This window comes from Eriocheir sinensis, chromosome 11 (genome assembly GCF_024679095.1).
Source record: "Eriocheir sinensis breed Jianghai 21 chromosome 11, ASM2467909v1, whole genome shotgun sequence".
Classification (NCBI taxonomy): Eukaryota; Metazoa; Arthropoda; class Malacostraca; order Decapoda; family Varunidae; genus Eriocheir; species Eriocheir sinensis.
In genome coordinates, this window is record NC_066519.1 from 19,851,059 (window position 1) to 19,869,196 (window position 18,138).

The 18,138-nt window shown below is 43.2% G+C and overlaps 1 long non-coding RNA gene across 4 annotated transcripts in view; it reads right to left on the bottom strand.

The window, feature by feature from the left end:
- The window catches only part of LOC126997041 (uncharacterized), a 264,289-nt gene that overhangs the window by 61,696 nt on the left and 184,455 nt on the right, over positions 1-18,138 (bottom strand). For all 4 annotated transcript variants that reach the window (XR_007751861.1, XR_007751860.1, XR_007751862.1 and 1 more), the window contains exon 4: positions 8,599-8,650. This is a non-coding gene — a long non-coding RNA (uncharacterized LOC126997041). The remainder of the gene's footprint in view (positions 1-8,598; positions 8,651-18,138) is intronic.

Below are 18,138 nucleotides of genomic sequence, written 5' to 3' on the forward strand. Positions count from 1 at the left end.
GTGATGGGACTGGTGGATAGGGGAAGGTCTGGTGATGGGACTGGTGGATAGGGGAGGGGATGGCGATGGGACTGGTGGATAGGGAAAGGGTTGATGATGGAGCTGGTGGATAGGGGAAGGGCTGGTGATGGGACTGGTGGATAGGGGAAGGGCTGGTGATGGGACTGGTGGATAGGGGAAGGGCTGCTGATGGGACTGGTGGATAGGGGAAGGGCTGGTGATGGGACTGGTGGATAGGGAAAGGGTTGATGATGAAACTGGTGGATAGGGGAAGGGCTGCTGATGGGACTGGTGGAGAGGGGAAGGGCTGGTGATGGGACTGGTGGATAGGGGAAGGGCTGCTGATGGGACTGGTGGAGAGGGGAAGGGCTGGTGATGGGACTGGTGGATAGGGGAAGGGCTGCTGATGGGACTGGTGGATAGGGGAAGGGCTGGTGATGGGACTGGTGGATAGGGGAAGGGCTGGTGATGGGACTGGTGGAGAGGAAGGGCTGGTGATGGGACTGGTGGATAGGGAAGGGCTGCTGATGGGACTGGGTGGAGAGGGGGCTGCTGATGGGACTGGTGGAGAGGGGGCTGGTGATGGGACTGGTGGTTAGGGGAAGGGCTGCTGATGGGACTGGTGGAGAGGGGAAGGGCTGGTGATGGGACTGGTGGATAGGGGAAGGGCTGGTGATGGGACTGGTGGAGAGGGGAAGGGCTGGTGATGGGACTGGTGGATAGGGGAAGGGCTGGTGATGGGACTGGTGGATAGGGGAAGGGCTGGTGATGGGACTGGTGGAGAGGGAAGGGCTGGTGATGGGACTGGTGGATAGGGTAGATGATGGGACTGGTGGATAGGGAAAGGGTTGATGATGGAGCTGGTGGATAGGGGAAGGGCTGGTGATGGGACTGGTGGATAGGGGAAGGGCTGGTGATGGGACTGGTGGATAGGGGAAGGGCTGGTGATGGGACTGGTGGATAGGGGAAGGGATGCTGATGGGACTGGTGGATATGGGAAGGGCTGGTGATGGGACTGGTGGATAGGGGAAGGGCTGGTGATGGGACTGGTGGATATGGGAAGGGCTGGTGATGGGACTGGTCGATAGGGGAATGATTGGTAATGGGACTGGTGGATAGGGGAATGACTGGTGATGGGACTGGTGGATAAGGTAAGGGTTTGTGATGAGACTGGTGGATAGGGGAAGGGGTGGTGAAGGGACTGGTGGATAGGGGAAGGGCTGGTGATGGGACTGGTGGATAGGGGAAGGGTTGGTGATGGAAGAGTGGATGAAGGAACGGTTGGTGATGGGACCTGGGTGATGGGAAGGGAAGGGAACGTAAGATGCAGACGGAAGGGAAAAGAAGGGAGGGAGGAGGGTGGAGGGAGAAGGAAACGAACCCCAAAATAAGATCAAGGTGAGTGGAGGAACGAAACATCCCCCAAAATAAAATAGAAGGTCAAGGTGAACTTCAAGGCATAAAGTAAACAAACTCAATAAAAAAAAAACATCCCATTAACTTTAAACTTGAACCATTAAGAAACACAAGTAACGGGCAAAATAACAAACGGGAAGCGAGGGGATCGAGTGGGCGGGTTGAAGGTCTCTCCGGCGTGTGCTCTGGTCGTGGCGGGGGAAACAGAAGAACAGCCGAACCAATAAACTATATCAGGCAATTGCAATATGGATAAATGCGATGCCAGGCGGACTAATACTGGATGGATATTGAATGCAGCAGCTGGGCGGGTTCAGGGAGGCGAAGGACAGCGGAAGGGCCGAGGAAGGGACGGGGATGGAGCGGCAACGAAGGGACTGGGAGGTGAAGGGGGTGAGGTGGAGGAAGGGAGTGGAATGGAGATGAGGTAACGAAGGGACTGGGAGGTGAAGGGGGTGAGGTGGAGGGAGTGGAATGGAGATGAGGTAACGAAGGGATTGGGAGGTGAAGGGGGTGAGGTGGAGGAAGGGAGTGGAATGGAGAGGAGGTAGCGAAGGGACTGGGAGGTGAAGGGGGTGAGGTGGAGGAAGGGAGTGGAATGGAGAGGAGGTAGCGAAGGGACTGGGAGGTGAAGGGGGTGAGGTGGAGGATTAAAGAAGACTAAGAGGGGACTAGCATACGTATGGGGTTGGGAGATACCTTGAAAAAAAGACTTCTAGGGGACTGGATTGAGAAGTGGGGTGAAGAAGTGACTGGCAGGGAATAGGAGAGAGTGGGAAAGGACTGTGATTGACTGGACTGGGAAAGGACTTAAGAAGAGATTGAAAAAAAATGAAGACTGATACGGTCTTTGACATGGGGCTGAGGAAGGGGCTATGGAAGAAACTGAAGGGGAAACAGATTGAGAAGAGGGAGAGGGAAGGGAATTTAAAAGTGATTGCAAAGAGACTAGATTGGAGAAGGAGCTGAGGAAGGAACACCGAAGGAAGTGGAATGGACAAGAGGCTGAGGAAGGGACTGTGGAAGGGAATGAGAAGAAAATGGAATGAAATAGGGCTAAGCAAGGGTATTTGAAAGGGACTGCGAAGACAGGAAAGGAGAGAGGGCCAGAAAAGAGACTGCGAAGACTGGATAGCAAAAGAGACTGAAGAAAGAACTGCGATGATTGGAAGACAAGATGCTGGGAACGAAGGGACATTGGAAGGTGCTGTTAAAGGGGGTAAGATTGGGAGTGGGAGGGAGACTGAGGAGAGAGGAGCCGCCACCACCGTTACAGCGGCTGCTGGGTCCACTATTGGGTTCGTCTTGACAGCTGTGCAGAGGAGGAGGAGGAGCTGCAGCAAGACTGGGAAGGTGTTGCCGCTAAGGTCGTCCCTCTCGTCCTCCACCTGTCCTTGAGTGTTTGTGGTTGACGGAGCGTTTGTTGGTTGGTTAATGGCTGACCTTACCGATAGAGTGATGCTGAATGCCTTGCCCATCGAGAAATTCTGAATACAACCCTTGCCTATCGAGGAATGCTGAATAGAAGTACAAAAGACTGACAAACGAAAGAAAGGTAATTAAATGATGAGACGAAAGTGAGCTACAAAACAGTGAATCATTAATAGTTAGTTAAAAGACGAAAGAAACCTATTGATGGAAATACTAGCAAGAAGGTACACTAAGAAAATTATTGATGGAAATACGAGAAAAAACGAATCTGACGAAAATAGTATGTGGGAACTGTTGATTTTAACCCGGGAAAAAATAATAAAACTGCAATGTTGCGAAAGAAAAGAAAAAACCTAACAAAAAAAAATGAAAACTGATGTAATATGAACAGACTGCAATGTTACCAAATAAAATGAAGACACTAACGAAGAATATAACGGAAATTAGCACAGAAAAAAATAAAAATTACAATGTTACGAAATACACTTAAAAATAACGAAGATCACGGAAAATAGAACGAAAAAGAAAAGTGACGTGAAAAAACCTGCAGTCTAACGAAATGAAGAGAAGGATTAACGAAGAACATCACGGAAGAGAGAAAAAGAGAAAAATATAATGAAAGAAACTACAATATTACGAAATGAAAAGTACTAACGGCGAACATCACGGAAAAGAGAGAAAGAGAATAATGAAAAAAAACAAATATACAAAATGAATAAATAACAATACAAACGAAAACAACGATCATCACGAAAATAATGAAAAAACTGCAAAATTACGAAATGAAAAGAAAACCTAACAGAGAACATCACGGAAAAGAGAGAAAGAGAAAAAATAATGAAAAAACTGCAAAATTACGAAATGAAAAGAAAACCTAACAGAGAACATCACGGAAAAGAGAAAGAAAAAAAATAATGAAAAAAATACAAAAATGAAAAAAAAAAACAAACCTAACAGAGAACGAAAAAAAAATAATGAAGAGAAAAACTAAGAGAACATCGCGGAAAAGAGAGAAAAGGAGAAAAAAATGAAAAAACTGCAAAATTACGAAATGAATAGAAGGACTAACAACGAACATCACGGAAAAGAGGGAAAAAAAACTACAATATTACGAAATGAAGAGAAAAACTAAGAGAACATCGCGGAAAAGAGAGAGAAAGAGAAAAAAAAAATGAAAAAAAAACTGCAAAATTTCGAAATGAAGAGAAAAACTAAGGGAACATCACGAAAAAGCGAAAGAGAAAAAAAATAATGTAAAAACTACAGAGTAACGAACGACCCACAAAGGTTTACCTGACTCGTGAATAAAAAATGAACATGTCTGGCCGTGTTTTTTTATTAACCTGTTTCGAACGCGTATGACCCTCACTTGTGACACGGACATCAAACTGAACCAAACGCTTTTTCCATGTTTATATATACTTACTTACCAAAGGGGCGTGCAATTATCACATACACGCACGCACACCCACACCCACACCCACACACACACACACACACCCACACACACACACACACTCATACACACGAACTTTCCCATGCACTCAATGAACTGCAATAAGCAATGAAACACTTAGAAAAAAAAGTTAAACCTAATAATGACGAATAAAATTTTGATGACAACGTTTTCATCAATAAACTAATTGAAAAATAAAACTAATTACAACCATTGCGAGAGAGAGAGAGAGAGAGAGAGAGAGAGAGAGAGAGAGAGAGAGAGAGAATCGTACCCTCCCAACCATCATTTTCCCAGACATTTTTCCCCTGACATGTTTTTTCCCCTCACACTTTTTTCTCCTACGCGCCAAGTTGACAATCTGATGCGTAAACTTTTCGTGTCAATAGAAAAAAAAATGGGAAAGTAAATTGAATATAGGCCTCTCAGAACCCCTCCCTTTTTTCCTCCTCGTCTTCTGTACCTCTCTTCCTTCCTTCTCCACTTTTCTCCCTTTTCCATACTCTTTCCTTCCTCTCTTCTCTTTTTCCCTTCTCAGTTTTTTCTTTCTCTCTCTTTCCACTATTTTCCTCTCCTTCCCCTATCCTCTTTTTCTTCCCATTCAATCTTTTCCCTTCCTTATTTTTCCTCCCTTCTCCCTTTCCTCCCTTTCTCCTTCTCCCTTCGTACTTCTTATCTCTTCCTTCTGTTTTCCTCCCCTCCCCTCTCTCCTCTTTCCTTCTATTCAGTCTTCTCCCTTCTCCCTCTCTTAAACTTCTCTCATTTTCTCTTCCTATCTCCATCTTCCCTTTATCCCTCAACCCCTCTTCTCCGTCTCCTCTTCCTTTCTTCTTCCCACTTCCCTTTTTAACTCTTCCCCCTTCCCTCTCTCCCACCCTCCTCTGCATAGGCCTTACAGAGAGGTCCACGTAGATAGACTGAAGGGCTAGAGAGAGGGAGAGGGAGCGAGGGAGGGAGGGAGTGGCTGACGAGTGGATTGTGTAGGGATCGCGTGTCAGCAGGTTGTGTAATACGTTCTATAGAGGCTTGGGTTTGGCTGTGTGAGTAGAGATGGCTTACTGGTTGGTGTCTCAGCTTACTTATTCTCTCTCTCTCTCTCTCTCTCTCTCTTCCCCATACATAAATACATACGCACGAATTATGAACTCTTATTTATGATGTCCCAGACGGCTAGAGAAGATCAACAAAGGTAAAAAGCTTGCCATTAACTCTTTGAAATTTTTATAATGTCACTGCATATGAAAAGGATTATAAACTCTTATTTATGTGTCCCAGACGGCTAGACATGAACGGAAATTGTAAAAACATGTTATATACGTTCACTGGGTACGATTAAGATCCCACATTTTGGCTATTCTTTACTTTTTACTTCTGCGGCGAGTAACGGTCTTTTTTGTGTACTCTTTTTGTTGCCTTTGAGCCGGATCCTTTGACGTAAAAAAAAGTATCCCAAATTACTAGACAAGAACGAATGAGGTAAAAAAAAACATGTCAGAAGTTCACTGGATTCGAAAAAAAATCCCCAGTTCATATTTTCTCGTATACTCAGAACATTGCATATATAATTCTCACGCCGAAAAACTATCATACCAGCTCCAGCGTCGCCAGCGTCAATTATCGATATTTTTGTGGTTATAGTCCCAAATTACTACAGACAGGAACGACACGGTAAAGACACGTTAGGAGGTCATTGGGTGGGAAAGGGATCACCAATTCTGACTTAAGGTTTCTAAAATCAATAGGTACTCGAATGGCAGAGATTAAAACATGTTATATACACCTTGAAAACATGTCATAAGCTCTCTGAATACGAAAAGATTCATCACGTATATCCTAGTCTCCTCTTCCACACTTATAATAATCTTTCTTCCTCTTTCCCTTCTCTTCAGTCTTCTCCCTTTTTCCTCTCTTCCTCTCTTCCCTTGCTTCTCTTCTCTTCCTCACTGGGAATCCTCTCTGTCTTCCTCTTTCCCTTCCCTTCAATCTTCTCTCTCCTCCCTCTCTTCCTCTCTTCCCCTGCTTCTCCTCTTCCTCACTTGCAATCCTCTCTGTCTTCCTCTTTCCCTTCCCTTCAATCTTCTCTCTCCTCCCTCTCTTCCTCTCTTCCCCTGCTTCTATTCTTCTCTTCCTCACTTCAATCTTCTGTCTCCATCTTTTCATTCCCTTCAGTCTTTTCCCTTTTCCCTTTCTTCCTCTCTTCTTTTATACCCGAGATCATTAGATACAAGATGGAGAGGGCAAAAACATATTATAAGCTCATTGGGTGCGAAAAACTATCCTAAATTCTTATCTAAAATGCATAATGCTGGAAAACAACAGAGGTAAAAAAAAGTTCCGAAAAGCTTACTGAAACGATACACAAACTCTTCAGCTTCGGGGAATTGATGAACACGAGAAAAAGTCAACTAATATCGAGTTCAAGGAAATTTTAAAACGAGGGAAAATTAGGTTAGACGCTCACACAAAGGGTCCATCAACACGTCAGCTTCGGGGAAACCACTGGAAACGGAGACGTGTCGGAGAATATTGGGTCATTCTCTTTTCCCTTTCCTCTTTTACTTCTATTTTTTCTCCTCTATTCTCTTTCCTTCCTTCCTTTCCTCTCTCTCCCTTTTTAGTTTTTTTCTTTGTCTCTCTTCCCTCTATTTTCCTCTCCTCCCCCCATCTACTCTTTTTCTTCCCTTCAATCTTTTCCCCTCCTTATTTTCTACTCTCTCTCTCTCTCTCCCATTTTCTCTTCCTATCTCCATCTTCCCTTTATCCTTTCACCCCTCTTCTCCGTCTCCTCTTCCTTCTTCTCTGCATAGGCCTTACAGAGAGTTAAGAGAGCAAGATGCAGGAAATACGGAATAACCTTTTTTTCTATTGATTGTAAATTGAAAAAAATAAAGGTTCGGTATTTAGAGTATTTAAGTATTTCCAACACGTTTATTAAATCCCAACTCCACGTGGTATTAATTTAGGTAGCATTTTTTTCTACTGATTGTAAAAGTGAAGAAAGTGTTCGGTATTTACGTTATTTTAGTACCTACAGCTTTTACAAATTCCCAACTCACGTAGTATTTAGCGAGGTAGCAATCTCTTCTATTGACCGTAAATTAAAAAAAAGTTCAGTGTATTTTTTTTATATATATTTGCAACTCTTTTATTAATCTCAAACTCACATAGTATTAAGATTGGATTCGTTACAGAGGTTTAAGGCTTCACGTAGTATTAATCCAAGTAGCAATCTCTTCTATTGATTGTTAATTAAAAAAAAAGTTCATTGTATTTTTTGATATATTTGCAACTCTTTTATTAATCTCAAACTCACATAGTATTAAGAATGGATTCGTTACGAAGGTTTAAGGCTACACAACAAACTCTTTCATTAATTCCGCGAAGGTGTCAAAACTATTAGGCAGGTTCCAAGAATTAACCAAAGAGCCAAAGATGATGAAAGAGGATCGCATCAAGGGAAACAGGAACAACAGTCTATCAGCACGCTAAAGACTTTGTTCTCTACCCTTTTAGGCACTAAGTCATATGGAGGAAGAGGGGAAGAGGGGGAAGGGAAGAGAGGGAAGGGAGGAGGAGGAAGGGAAAGAGGGAAGAAGGCAAGATAATCGTAATGAGAGAGAATGAGATGAGGTTTTATTTTATTCTCTTCCTTTTTAGCCACGAAGTCATAAGGAGGAAGAGGGGAAAGAAGACGACGGGAGGAGAGGGAAGGGAAGAGGAGGAAGGGAAGAGAGGGAAGGGAAGAGAAGGAGAGAGGGAAAGAAGGAAGAAGGCAAGATAATCATAATGAGAGAGAATGAAATGAGGCTTTAATTCATTCTCTTCCCTTTTAGCCATAAAGTCATAAGGAGGAAGAGGGGAAAAAAGAGGAAGGGAAGAGAAGAACAGGAAGAGGAGGAAGGGAAAGAAGGAAGGAGACAATGAGATGAAGACAAAATTAGCTCATACTTATATAGACATTATCTTCTTTCTTTTGGTTGCAAATTTAAGGAAATCCGACGTACTGTTTAGTATTTACGATTTTTCCAAGAATCCATGTCTATCGTAGTCTGAAGATATCGTAACAGAGCAGGGAAGTACTCGCAGTGATGACTTGCAGCTAAACAAATATAATTCTCTAGCAAGGCGAAGGGTGCGAGGAGACTTGACTGAAGTTTACAAATGGATGAAGAGCTTTAATAAGGGTGATGTTAATAAGGTTCTGGTCGTAAGGGAGCCGGGTAGGAGACGTTGCAAAGGGTTTAAGTTGGACAAATATAGATTCAAGAAGGACAAGCTAAAAATAGTGTACTTACCGAGTGATTGATGAGTTGGCAGCCATGTGGTGAGTGCCAATACGATAGACACCTGCAAGGAAAAGATAGATAACTTCATGGATATATAATACAGGAAGGGTTAGACTTACAATAGATACCCTTGTGTTCTTACGTTCCACCGGGTTCAATAAGTCGATAAGGGAGTGAATAGATGAGGTCTTAAATATAAACTGGCGCAGAATCCCCGAATATTGTCTCCACGGGGAATTTTCAATATTAAACTGGAAGGTAAATTCAGTAAAGGTATTTCCTGAAGACCTTGAGAAAACCTGACCCGTGCACAATAGGAGGAAGAGGAAGAGGAGGAGGAGGAGGAGGATAACCAATAAGCCAATAGAGAAACACAATATGAAAGGCCCAGATTATTATTATTATCATTATTATCATTATTCTTATCATTATTCATATTCGTCTTATTATTACATTTATCATTAATACTTCTACTACTACTACTGCTATTACTATTACTACTACTACTACTACTACTACTACTACTACTACTACTACTCAAACATTCCTTTCAAATACAAGACAGACTCAATACCATTCAAAACAAAAGAACATCGAGGAATGGGAGTTTAGATTCAGTTGTCCAGAGTGAAATATTAAGATCGAGACCTTTTGTGGTGGTGGTGGTGGTGGTGGTGAGTATAGCACTGTCTTGCGTCCCTTCTCGTGAGTGATTTAATTCGTGAAGTTTTAACAAGGTGATTCCAGCAAGATTAGCAGGCGGACGTAAAAACTTGTGTGAATCGTCCGTGTTTTAGTGTGTGTGTGTGTGTGTGTGTGTGTGTGTGTGTGTGTGTGTGTGTGTGTAATAAGAGATAATTTTTTTTTTGTGAGGTTGTTTTGCTTTTGTTTGTTTTTACCTTCATTTTTACTTTTATTTTTTTATTTTTTTATTTTTTCGTTTTTTATTTCTTGCGTGTATTTTTTTTGTCTCTTATTTCCTCTTCATTCATGTTTTCTCCTGTCAGTTTTTCTTTCTACTTCATTCCCCGTTTCTATTTTCCATTCCTTTCCTCTTTCCCTCTTCTTCACTTCTTTCCTTCCCTTTCTTTTCCCTTTTTCCCTTACAAAGTTACATGTTTTCTCGGGGCCGTCAAGAGGAATCACAATAGTTTCCTCTTTGATAATAAACACCATCAATGTAAATAAAAATAAAAAATATAATAACTCTTTTAACTTAAGCTTGAAAAGTGAAAAAAAAGTATTCTCGAAAACATTATAATTGCACGTCGGAAAAAAACGAAACAAAACAAAAACAAACAAAAAAAAAGAAGATAAAACGACTCAAAGCGGAGAACAGACTCAACCTTTTCATTTCGATCAAGGGTTGACATTTTTAGACCCCTCCGCCTCTCACATCAATGATTTCCAAAGGCCAAACAGGAGATCAATCGGGTTCTGATGAGTGTTTTCTTAAGTTCACGGTACAGAAGAAGGGTCAAACTACCACTAGGGTCATGAAAAACTACCCCTGGAAATGCCCCAAACTTCTACGAAAGCCTTGTCAAATATGTGTGATTAGGCGGAGAAATGTTTGAGCATACGGTCCCAGCATTTTTTTGGGGAGAGTTTTGAGTCGTTGAAATTTGCATGCTGAAAGTACTCTTCGGGGAGGGCGATGCTGAGGGCAAATGAGGAAAATTATACAGCCGTCCAGACACTTAGAGCAGAAACTTTTCCTGGAACCGCCTTGCTGCAGGTAATAAGCGAAGAAATAGGAAAGAAAAGAAGAGAGATTTTGGAGTCCGTATTAGTTAAATGGACTTGTAACACAGGGACATATAAACGTACATACATACATACATACATACAGACAGACAGACAGACGGACCCCTCTCCCACACACACACACATACACAGACAGACAGACAGACAGACACAGATAGCCATAGACGGCCAGACATACAGACACAATACATAGACTTGATACACAAATAGACAGACAGAGGCAGACAGACAGACAGACAAACAGACAGAAAACACACACACACACACACACACACACACACACACACACACACAGTCATATACTTCAGGATAATCAATATGCATAGTCCGGGAAACCATTAGGGTAGGAAAAAAGGGATATTTAATAAGGTCAAAATTACAGAAAAAAACCCTAAAACTCCCTGACAATCTGCCCAAGTTAAGAGATGTTTAATAAGTCTCCGGTGATCGAAAAATGAATGTAAAAAAAGTCCATAATAACCTCTGTAAGTTTGCTCCTCCTTCCCGCCCTCTTCAAGCCATCACTTAAATGAGTCTGCCCTAGAAAGAAAATATACAGAGGAAAAAGAAAACACACCAGATGCACCCAACGACTCTATTTCTGTCTGTCTGTCTGTCTGTCTATATTGTGTCTCTCTCTGTTCGTCTGGCTGTATCAACGTGTCTCTCCCTTTTCTGTTCGTCTGTCTGTCTGTCTGTTTATATGTCTATATGTATGAATGTTTGTATCTGTCTCTGTCTCTGTCTCTCTCTCTCTCTCTCTCTCTCTCTCTCTCTCTCTCTCTCTCTCCATGACCTAACACACACACGAGGACCTTAAACCGGGAAGCCTAAACCATACAAAAAAAAAAGAACAAGAAGAAAGTGTAAGGCAAGAACGTGGAAAATAAAGAAAATAGAGGAATATGAAGAAAAACAAAAATAAGGATATGAAGAAAAAACGAGACAAAATAAGAAAAGAAAATGAAATAAGAACTGAAAAAAAAGAATAAGAAGAAAGTATAAAACATCAACTTGGAAGAGAAAGAGATAAAAAAAAGCGCATTATTATTAAGTCCAGTTTTTCGAGTCGTCTTCATCTTGTATAAAAAAGAAAACAATATTGAAGAATCGTATTATAAAAAAAAGACCCCTCCCCCCCCCCCACACACACAAACTCACTCACTCACTTTTTCACTCACTCACCCCCCACCCCCCCACACACACACACTTCATGATTACTAACTTCAATATACGTAACAGGAAAAGGAAGGGATGCAAACTCGTATTAACTTGATGGGAAAGAAAAAATCATTATCATTGTTTTCCCTCTCTCTCTCTCTCTCTCTCTCTCTCTCTCTCTCTCTCTCTCTCTCTCTCTCTCTCTCTCTCTCTCCTCTCCTCTCTCTCCTCTCTCTCTCTCTCTCTCTCTCTCTCTCTCTAACAACTACTAATCTCCTCCCTTGTTTCCATCTATCCTCTCTTTCCCTTCCTTTACCTTTCTTTTATCCCCCTTCCTTCTCCTCCTTTATCTCTCTTCCCTTTCCTTCCTTCCTTTCCTCCTTCTCTCTCCCTCTCCCTCTTTCTTTACCTTCTAAACAACCTTCTTTTCTTCAACCTCTGCTTCCCCTTATTAAGCTTTCATTCTCTTCCTCTATCTCTCTCTGCTCCTCTCTCTACCCCTTCTTTTTTTTATATTCTCCCCATTTTCTCCATCATTCTTTCTTAACTCTCCCTTCATCTGCTTTGCTTCTCCCTCCAACCTCCTTCTTTTCCTCACTCCATACTTTTAACCTTTCTTTACGTCCCTCTTTTTCTACTCTTTTCTTTCTTAATCTTCCTTTCACCTTCCTTCTTCTACCCTTCTCCTCCTACTTCTCCTCTTCTCATTCGCCTGTGTAACTTCCCTTCTTTTCTCCACTTTTCCTCTCTCTCCACCTGTTTCGCTTACAATACTTTCCACTCATATTTTCTACCCCTGCCCCTCCTCCCTCCCTCCCCCCTCCACACTCATTCCCCTGTTAAACCTACCCTCCCTTCCCCTCCCTTCTGTCCCCTCCCAACCTGTTCCTCTCTTCTCCAATTCCTGCCTGGCCCTCCCCCTCCCTTCTTTCCCGTTCCCCTCCCTGCCTCCTCCCTTCCATCCCATTCCTACCTGTCCCTCCCTTCTCCAATTCCTGCCTGACCCTCCTCCTTCCTTCCTACCCTTTCCCCTCACTTCTTGCCCCTTTCCTCCCTTCCTCCTCGCCCTTTAAACGCCCCCCGGTACCCCGTTACATCCCACCTCCTCCCTTCCATTCCCTTCCTACCTGTCCCTCCCTTTCCCCATTCTTGCCTGCACCTCCCCCTCTCTTTCTGCTCCTTACCCCCCTTCCCCTCCCTTCCCTCCCTCCCCCCCGACCCCCTTAGCCCATTACCTTTTAAAATCGCGCAAGAATGTCCCGGATTGGCGATTACCGTCCTTTCCGGCAGGTAGCAGGTGAGGCTAATGGCTTTGTTGGTGTTTGTGTGCATGTGTGTGTGTGTGTGTGTGTGTGTGTGTGTGTGTGTGTGTGTGTGTGTGTGTGTGTGTGTGTGTGTGTGTGTGTGTGTGTGTGTGTGTGTGTGTGTGTGTGTGTGTGTGTTCCTTTTTTTCGTCTTTCTCCACAGTCAAGTGACCAACCTCCTTTAGGGACCGTAATAAGTGTAGTTCTGTGCTTGTGCGCTCTCTCTCTCTCTCTCTCTCTCTCTCTCTCTCTCTCTCTCTCTCTCTCTCTCTCTCTCTCTCTCTCTCTGTGTTTATTACTTTATTTATTTATTTTTTCTTTCTTTTCTTTTCTCTCCTTTTTCTTTCTTTTCTTCTTTCTCTCTTTTTTCTTTATTTTCTTCTTTCTTTCTTTCATTCTCTCTTTCTTACTAATGTTCGTGTGGTGTGTGTGTGTGTGTGTGTGTGTGTGTGTGTGTGTGTGTGTGTGAGGGATTAATTACTTTACAGGTGAGGAAAACGCTAATTAATTGCAGGTAACGCGTACAGGTCACACACACACACACACACACACACACACACACACACACACACACACACACACACTCACGCACATATTACTGAGATGGGGCTAGTGTAGGAGAAAGAGAGAAAAAATAAACAAAAAAGGCAAGGAAGAAAGGAAAAAGCGAGGCAAAAAAGAGAAAGCGGCAGGGAAGAATGGATAAGGGAGAGAGGAAGAGAGGAAGATATGAAAAAGAGGGATAAGAAATGAAAGCAGAAAGATAGGGATTAGGAAAAGGAGAAGATATAAAGAGAAAAGCAAGTAAAGAAAAAACGTGACAGAATGGAAAGAGAGATTATGAGGAAGTAAAAAGAAGATAAAAAGGAAATAAGAGACAAGAGGAAGCAAGGAAATGAAAGGCAAGAAGGAAAGACAGAGGAAAGAAAGCAAAGAAATAAAAGATATGAAAAGGAAAACGATAGAGGAAGCAAATTTAGAAAGCGAGAATGAAAGAAAGAGGACCAAGAAAAATAAAATAAAAGATAAACAGAAAAAAAGACTAAACATTTATACGGTAAAAACAAAAGAAAGAGAACCAAGAAAGGAAATAAAGAGAGAGAGAAGGAAAGAGAGGTCGAGGTCAGGAGGTAAGAACTTGGAGGGAGGGAGAGAAGGGGAAAGAACGGGGAGAGAGGAAGGGAGAAGGAGGAGGGAGAGAGGGAGGAGGTCAGGAGCTGCAAGAGGGAGGGAGAGAAGGGGAAAGTATGGGGAGGGAGTAAGGGAGAGAAGGAGGAGGGAGAGAGGGAGGGCGTAAGAAGGAGCTGCAAGAGGGAGGGAGAGAAGGGGAAAGTATGGGGAGGGAGTAAGGGAGAGAAGGAGGAGGGAGAGAGGGAGGACGTCAGGAGCTGCAAGAGGGAGGGAGAGAAGGGGAAAGTATGGGGAGGGAGGAAGGAGAGAAGGAGGAGGGAGAGAGGGAGGGAATAAGAAGGAGCTGCAAGAGGGAGGGGGAGAAGGGGAAAGTACGGGGAGGGAGGAAGGAAGAGAAGGAGGAGGGAGAGGGGAGGGCGTAAGAAGGAGTTGGAGGACATAACCGTGGGAGTAATGTTGACAAGGCCAGCGAGGAAAGGCATTACACTACATGACTTCAGGCTCGGGGCGGCACTAGCGGCAACCTGGCGGGGCACAGCTGGGGCCCTAAGCAGCGGCACCAACACCCGCCGCCTGCAGGGAAGTCGGGGGGCGAACGAGATCCCTGAGGCCCTGCTCCTGACACCTATCACCTTCACTTTCAACTGTGCTTACCTCTGACGGGGAAATGTTAATGGTCCGAGATTGAGTGCTGGGGGAAGGGGGAACAGAGGGAGGGGGGAGGAAGGGGGTGGAAAGAGGGTAAGGGGAGAGGGATAAGAAGGGGAGAGAGTGTAAAGGGAGAGGGGAAGGAAGGGGGGAGAAAAAGGAGAGGGAGGAAGAGGGTAGGAAGAGGGGAAGGGAGGGTTAGGGAGAGAGGTAGGAAAGGGGAAGGGAGAGAGCAAAGGGAGAGGGGTAGGGAGAGGGAAACGAAAGGATAGGAAAGGGGGAGGGAGAGGGAAACGAAAGGATAGGAAAAGGGGTAGGAAAGGGGGAGTGAGAGAGAATGTAGGGAGACAGTGTTTGGTGGAAGGGGAAAAGGAACGGGGCAGAAATAAAGAGAGAGGGAGAGGGAGAGAAAGGGCGAGTTTTAACTAGACTCCAAGTAGAAAGAAGTAACATAAAACTTCTGAAGCCGTGACGTCCAAGTGTTGATCAAGTCATGGAATACTGACGGACAGGGAGACAGCAGGCACAGAACACACACACACACACACACACACACACACACACACACACACACACACACACACACACACACACTGTCACTCTCCTGTAAAACAAACATATGATGCAACTGCCAATAACATAGATCTTGGTGGTATAAAAATAATAGTAATAATAATAATAATAATAATAATAATAATAATAATAATAATAATAATAATAATAATAATAATAATAATAATAATAACAATAATAATAGATAATAATAGATAGATAGATAGATAGAGAGAGAGAGAGAGAGAGAGAGTCTAGATGGAAACACAAATGAAAACTGACAAGGCGGATCGCATTACTATTCTCTCTCTCTCTCTCTCTCTCTCTCTCTCTCTCTCTCTCTCTCTCTCTCTCAGAATGTGGAAACGAAATGCATCTGTCACAATTTTTGACGCCGCTGAGAAAGGCGAAGTGGCGGAGGAGGAAGAGGAAGAGGAAGAAGAAGAAGAAGAAGAAGAAGAGGAGGAGGAGGAGGAGGAGGAGGAGGAGGAGGCTTATACGTCCCATAATTCCGTTATAATACCCAGTCAATGCAGCGTTATGAAGGGAGGAAAGGGAGGAAGGGGGGGGGTAGGAGGGAGGGAGGGAGGGGGATAGGAAGGAAGGAAGGAAGGGGAGAGGGAGAGGGAGAAAGTGAGGAAGGTGGGGAGGGAGGGGAGATAAGAGAGAGAGAGAGAGAGAGAGAGAGAGAGAGAGAGAGAGAGATAGGATGGGTGAGTGGAGTTTATGAGGTGCGTAGGAATTGAGACGGAATTATGGCAGAGGAAGAGGAGGAGGAGGAGGAGGAGGAGGAGGTGGAGGTGGAGGAAGCGGAAGGTAAGATGATAATATAGGTAGAGAGGCAAGGATAAGTAAAGGTAAATAAAAAAGGAAAAAAGAATTAAGGTTGAGTGGATATAAAGGAAAGAGACAGCAAGACGACATACTCAAGATTTTCCACCAAAAAGATAACAAAATACAGAACAAAAGAACAAGATTTAGTGAAGCAGAGGAAGAAAGAGAGACAGAGAACAGACACTGAACATTTTAACGTCATATGGGACACAACACACAAGAATCTGAGAACAAGAAAGAGTGAGGCAGAAAGAGAAGGAGAGAGAAGGACGCAGAAAACACTTCAACATCCAATACAACACATCATACAAGAATAAAAGAACAGGACAAAGCGAAACAAACAGAGATAAGCACACACTGAAGAAACACAATAAACATTTCAACATAAACAACAACAACGAAAAAAAGAGGAACACCAGAAAAGGAGACGGAGAGAGAAAAAGACAAACACTAACACTAAGGTCACACACACACACACACACACACACACACACACACACTAAACATATCCACATCATTCACATCAAAGTTCACAAGATAACAAGCGACCAGTGACACAAGGCAAGATGAAATAAAAGGAGAGGTAAGAAAAAGAAGTCCCAAGCTACCACACTCCTCATTTCCGGACTAATAACAAGAAGTGAAGACCCAAAACTAGACAGCTCCCTTACTCTTGCGTCCCCGTGCTAAGATTTGACAGGAAGGTGGCAGAAATAACGAGACTTTTTGCACCAGAGCGGAAAGATTGGACGAAAAGGGAGACTGAAGCAAAATGGAGCCCAGCAAGTAAGAGATATCATGTTACGAAGGACGAGGAGGAGGAGGAGGAGGAGGAGGAGGAGGAGGAGAAAGAGACGAACCAGTAGTAAAGTGAGAATGAGGATGAAGAAGAAGAGGAGATAAGTCACGGACGGGAAAGAGGAGGAAAAGAAAGATAAATAAAAAAATAAAGAACAAAGGAAAGAAAGAGTAAAATAAGAGAAAAAAATAGTGAATGAGGAGAGGAAGAGAGGAGAGGAAGCTAAGATGAGAAAAGAATAAAAAGGAATGGTAGAGAAAGTAAAAACCGATAAAAAAAAGAAGAAAAAGGAGCAAAGAAAGGAAGAGGGAGGAAAACGAGAAAAGGGAGGGAGGAAAGAAGAAAGGAAGGGAGAAAAGGGGGAATAAAGAGATAAAGGAGAACAAAACGGAGAGAGAGGAGGATAAATTCGGAGAGAAAGATCGTGAAGAAGAAAAAAAAAAAGGGAAAAGGTGAAAGGAGAGAAGAGAAGACATATAGAAAAACGGAAGTACGGTGAATGAAGAGGAAGAAGAAAAAAAGAAGAGAAAAAGAGGGCATCAAGGAGAGGAGAAAGGTCAAGAAGATGAAAAAAAGAGAAAGATGATGCAAGAAGGTGAAAGAGTAGACGAAAAACATGATCATAAAAAAAAAGATAAGGAAGAGGAGGCGAGTGGAAAGGGGGGAAAAAGAGGGAGAAGAAAAAGAAGGGGGAAGAATAAAAAGAGGGGAGAAGAAGAAAAAGAGGGGAAAAGAAGAAAAAGAGGGGAGAAGAAAAAGAGGGGAGAAGAAGCAAAAGAGGGGAGAAGAAGAAAAAGAGAGAAGAAGAAAAAGAGGGGAGAAGAAGAAAAAGAGGGGAGAAGAAGCAAAAGAGGGGAGAAGAAGAAAAAGAGAAGAAGCAAAAGAGGGGATAAGAAGAAAAAGAGGGGAGAAGAAGAAAAAGAGGGGAGAAGAAGAAAAAGAGGGGAGAAGAAGAAAAAGAGGGGAGAAGAAGAAAAAGAGAGAAGAAGAAAAAGAGGGGAGAAGAAGAAAAAGAGGGGAGAAGAAGAAAAAGAGGGGAGAAGAAGAAAAAGAGGGGAGAAGAAGAAAAAGAGGGGAGAAGAAGAAAAAGAGAGAAGAAGAAAAAGAGGGGAGAAGAAGAAAAAGAGGGGAAAAGAAGAAAAAGAGGGGAGAAGAAGAAAAAGAGGGGAGAAGAAGAAAAAGAGGGGCGAAGAAGAAAAAGAGGGGAGAAGAAGAGGGGAGAATAAGAATAAGAGGGGGGAAGAAGAAAAAGAGGGGGAAGAAGAAAAAGAGGGGGAAGAAGAAAAAGAGGGGAGAAGAAGAAAAAGAGGGGAAAAGAAGAGGGGAGAAGAAGAAAAAGAGGGGAGAAGAAGA